Below are 6,000 nucleotides of genomic sequence, written 5' to 3'. Positions count from 1 at the left end.
TTTAAAAAGAAATAATTTTAAACATTTAATTAAAAAAATTTAAAAGTTCTCTGTGATTGTATACTAGCAGAGGTGTTAGCCTGTAATGATTTCTCTTTTCAGATTGATTTTTATGTATTCATGCTTCATAGCTTCCACTGTTCCCTGGGATATCTATTTCTAGTTGATTACCTCCTATCAAAAAGTGTTTTCAATAATTCCCATGTGATCTAACCTTTCATTAGCTTCAAATGTAATTTCTGTTCTTAGGATGTTGCACTTTGAAAAAGATTTGTCCAATTCATCTCCTAGTAACTTTGAGAAGCAAATTCCACTAATTCTCCCTCCCCCTGCCACTTTTTTAATGCAAAGTCCTAAGGAGTTTCCATGAGCATAACTCTGGCTATTTATTCAAGTGAGCTAAATGGTAAGTGTTTTCATGTGATGGCCTGAGTTCAGATCCTTACAATTCACCCTAAATTTGAGCATTTCCAGAGAATTTATAGGAAGCATTCAACTAGAATCTGTTCTAAAGAATATCTTTGTGACATATTAGATAAGAAAAAGTAGAAGGTTGATGGTATAGTTTAAGTTCAAGGATAACAGCCTAACTTAGGGGGAGGCAATGATTCTGAGTACTGAACCGAAATCATTCCTGGCCCAGTTACCAAGAACTCATGGCTGAATATTAGAGTAAGTAAGAACTAAACAAAGTTTGCCATTTTAATACTATATTCACCAAAAAACTTTGAGAAGGGTGACTATCACAATCATTGGTAATCACAACTTACCTGTGATATAAGACAGCAATAAGTTGACAAATCCAAACTAAAAAATCTTAGCCTTGTAGGGGAACTCAATAAATTGATTTTTCTGGGCATTCACCTTCTAGCTGGGAAGACATTACTGTATTCAACTGTAAAATGGGGATACATAATGAATTATGCTCTAAATAATTATTTTAATTTGTTTAGTATATACCAAGTCAATGATATTAGACATGGCATAGATGACCGAACAGAGGTAGATTACTGGCAACATCCTAGAATTATCTTTCTAAGTGATAATGAAACTACATTCACAGCAGAGGGGGCACCACTGAGTAAAATGATGCATTATTTCTGCTAATTAGGAGCCAGATGTAATTTTAGGTATTTCTGCCAACCTAAACTTTTCTGAAATTTTCTTCACCATTAATTTCTTGCTTAATCTCCTCATTTAATTTACTGGTCTTTAATTAAATTATGTCATTTTTTAAATTCTCCAGATTTCTTAAGCAGGCAATTGCGGTAATACACATTTGTAGAATAGTGCTAATATTCAACTTGGCCACAGTGGAAAAATAGTTGTTGAGAGTAGGTACCTTTTCTTTCTCCTGATTTCACAGGTGCACCAGCAGTCACAGTTCCCCAGATGCACTGCATCTCTTCATATGCATCCTGCAACTTTTCAGGACTCTATATCCAAGTGCTCAGGCATTACAAGGCATCTAAAGGATATATTGTTTCAAACAGACTTTAATAGAGGGATAACCCTAAATGCCTCCCTTTAGTGAAATCTACTGGATGAAAAATAAAATTGGATGGACATAAAAACGTAATTTTTAGATTGTTTACTAAATGTGTCTATGTATTCAGGGGAATCTGCTGCTTTAACACCTTTTGCTCTAGAATCTTTCAACAAGAATTATAACTCTTGAAATATTCTGACTTCCTCCACCCCTGCTTTAGGTATTAGGCTATATAATAACAAGTGGATTATGTGTGTAATCATGCCTAATATTTTGCACAAAGCATTTTATTTTGAAAATTCATTTCCTTTAAGACAAAACTCAGAAAATGCACATTTAATACCACATCTAGTTCAACAGCAACAAAAAAAATCAAAGCCTTTTTCCTTTCTTATGCCCTTTAAAATTGTAAACATGATACAGAAAGCCCTTTAAAATTATAAGCATGATATAAATGTCCATATGTATACTTGTATATACATTTTTAGGCTTATCAACATTCTCTTCCACATGCTGATAACTTAGTAATATCTTGTGTATTTTCTCCTTCTTCAAATTTCCCAACAGCCTCCTCTCCTCACCTTCTGCTGATTAATCTCATTTTTAATGCCACTGAAAACTTCTACATTTTGTCACAAATGTACCAGTGTTCTTCTCTTGGTTTCATTTGCCCCATTTCTACTCCCAGCATGCCTGGCACAGGTCTTCATTACAGATCTTCTTTTCCCACTCATATGCAGTAGACAGACCTGCAAAACTCAGTACACAATGACGGTAGATATTGATAAATTTCTAGGGGTGATTTCTTTAGACACAAGTAATGGGAGTTCAGGTAGAACAGTTTTAAACCACTTGCTGTCTCTTTCATATCCTTTTTCTTGAGCCAAAAGTAAAGAAAAATCAAACCAGTACATTGTCCTGGAAAAGTCTCTAATGTTTCTTAAAAATCTCTTCCTAATGTGACTGGAATTAATTGCATAAATATAGATATACACACACCCACAACTCCCAAAATACATACTTTCTATAAATAAAAATGAACCAACAAGGAAAACACACACACACACACAAAGCTTTTGGGGTCAGTCTGTCAATCTAAACTAAAACCATCTTTTGAAAAGAAAAATTATTACAACAGAATACATTTACACTAAAAAAAACCCTGTAAGATACCTTTCATTATTGGAACAGAACTTGCCCCTCTTTCTTCAGGGTTATCTAAAAAATGATAGCTGGACTTATACTTAAATACATTCACAGAAGTATTTTTTAGTAATAGTCATAAAACTCTCCAAAAGCAAATCCATCTTTCTTTCTAAATTATATGAAGTATATTTTAATGCTACAGATCATGATAAAGCTTAGGATACAATGATAGCTGATTCTAAAGTGGCTCATTTTTTGGCCTCCATTTTAACGCTTAAAAAAATACTTATGTATGGCTATTGAGTAATCTTACTAATACATAGTATACCATGGTTTTTATTAAACTATGAATATATTTTTAAATTAATAGTATGATAAAATATTGACCAATTTTATTAACAATTGTAGATTAAGTATAGATAAAAGCTCTGTGAAAGCCAATGACATTTCTCCTAACCCTATATCCTTATTCAACTTCTTTCTGTATTACCATTTCCTGAGAATTTGTTTGATTTCAAAATATGGTATTCACCAATACTCTCCAGTTAAAAAATTAAACTGTCATAAAAGGAAACTTTCTCTAAATAATAAATGATGTCCCTAATTTTAAAGAAAAATGTAGAAGGCACTATAGTTAGGCAATTTTCATCCAAACAGTTTATGTTGGACAATTTATATAAGCCCATAAGCCATGTAAATTTTACAATATTACTTGGTTTCTAAGCTCATGAACTAAATTAATACTCAAATTGAAAACTCACTCTTTTTACAATGAAAATTTGTAAGTGCAGCTATAACCAGGGGAAGCAACAATATTTGTCAGCTATAGCTTTAAAATCATTATTTTACAGATGTCAACCAACTATTTTATGTAATTCCTAGCCACTCTTGGAAAAAGTGTTTTTTGTTTGTTTTTTTCATGAAAGTAATAAATGACATTATTTGTAATCATGTATAATATTTTTAAAATTCCATTGCAATTGAAAGGCTAATGCACAACTATTTTCCATGAACAAAATTAAATACATGATTTTTTTTTTGCCAGAAGCCATTATCCCCCTAATAGTTGTAGTCTCAAATGGGTTTGAGGTTTTCCCTCTCCCCCTTCTATTATTCAGAGCAGGGAAGCCAATTCAAATTTTAAGGGTAAATCACAGATAGTCTAAAAGTCCATTTTTGTGGCCCATTTCTATTGCTAGTGATTGGTTTAGTATGGATGTGTGATGCAATCCTGGCCAATGAGATAAATAAATAAAAACATCCATTGAGAGACTGCTTGAAATTGTTTTGTTAGTCTTACAAAGTTGAATAAGAGATAATTCCTCTTTTTCTAATGGGCATTGTCATTCCTGTATTTTATGCTTCTTATAGACTGTAACTATTTCTGTGATCTTGTGGTTATAGTAGCTGGAGCCTAAGGGTACCCCACTGAAGGTGGTAGGATGGAAAGATGGTAATAATTTAGGACCATGATGATGTGACTGTGCTGCTAAATTAATCAAATCTGAAGCATACTTTTCCTTGAATCTTTTTATATGAAAATAAATTCTTTATTATTTGAGCCTGTGGCATTGGAGTTTTCTTGGTTTTTCAGTCAAAACATTAAAATAGGTATATTAATGCCTTCACCCCAAATTTCACATTTTATTTGCAATTCTTGTATCCATTGCCCCTTCAAGTTTAATAAAATACGGGATGATAAATTATATATATATATATAAATATATATATTTTTTAGATTTTATTTATTTATTCATGAGAGACAGAAGCAGAGACAGAGGCAGAGGGAGAAGCAGACTCCATGCATGGAGCCTGATGTGGGACTCAATCCTGGGACCATGGGATCATGCCTTGACCGAAGGCAGAGAAGCCCAACCAGTGAGCCACCCAGGCGTCTAAATTCTATATTTGAATGTGTAACCATAAACACAACTATTTCCAATCTATATTCCAAGATTCAGATTCACTAAACCAGAATATAAATTAAACCTATTTAAAAATATGTATATATAATATATATAGCTATGTATAATATCTTAGGAATAATCTTTTAAGGATTTTTAAAATATTGTTAGGTATAATACAAACTTAGTCATCAGCACTATAAAGTACAAAAATTTATTTGCATCCTTTCAAAATATCTTGCAGAGAGTATATATAGTCAACCAAAAAGCAAGTTGTTTATCAAAGAAATGTGTATTATATTTCTGTCTTTCAGAGGTCTAGAATTTATAAGGATGTGAGAGGATCAGTGGCAGCCAATTCATGAGATTTAGTATAAATATTTAGTACTACTCAATAAATAATACCCCTATAACCCCAAAGAATTATGTATAGTCCTAGGGTAGTGGTTAAGAAATGATCTGGATTAAAAGTAGCTCTGCAATTAAACTCACTGGCTTTGTGACTGAGAGCTCATTATTTATTGGGCTTTGTGACTTAGAGGTCATTACCTATTACTCTTCTAAGGCTCATATTCCTACTTTCTGAGATGGATATAATAATATTCTTATCTCTTAATTGTCCCTAATGATATCTAAATGAAAATTAGTAGTTAGTACATGAATAATATATAATATGCAATAAATATGTTATTTTGGAATGCATATTGGCTATTCAATTATAAATTTGTTTTTTTGCCTTTTTTGCATGATTGTAATGCAAATAAATATTCTTCCTATAGACTTTTAATTTCTGATTTCTTTTACAAATGTAAACCCATGTCATCAATTTAGTTTGTGTGTTTAGTAAATTATTTTGCTGCCATATCAAATAGTATTCAAATGAAGTAAAGATCTTTTGTACTCACCAAAATGCTATCATTCATGTTTAACTGCTGAGGATTTATAAAATGTTCTGTGAAAGATATAATTTAGGTGAAATTTTCAATGTTGAACCATGAAAGTACAAACACTTTTAAATCATGATGCTATATACTGGATGAGCATTTGACCTTCAGTCAATTTTCAAGTTCCTTTCTCTTAGAAGCATAAAAGTAGAACATTTCTTATGGTAAAATTGACCACTTTTAGGTATGTTGCATCTGCAACAAGAGACTTATAAATACCGGGTAGGAAGTCATAGTTTTGAACAATCCTGTTTGCAGTGACCCTTATAACTTGCCTGTCCTTTGCTGGAACCTGAAAGCAATACTCAGTAGAATTGTTATGAGAGATACAGTTCCTGTGAGGAAATAAGTATTAACCTAGGGTGATTTCTGTACCTTCCCAGTGTAAGTTTCCTTTCATTCCCTCATCTGTGACCTATCATCTGAAGAACCAAAGAAAATAGCTTCTGGGAACTACACAGACTACTTGAAGGACACCTATACCAGTAGAATATGCATCACTGCTCTGATGGAAAAT

This window comes from Vulpes vulpes, chromosome 6 (genome assembly GCF_048418805.1).
Source record: "Vulpes vulpes isolate BD-2025 chromosome 6, VulVul3, whole genome shotgun sequence".
NCBI classification, from domain to species: Eukaryota; Metazoa; Chordata; class Mammalia; order Carnivora; family Canidae; genus Vulpes; species Vulpes vulpes.
Note: the sequence above shows the minus strand (reverse complement) of the source record.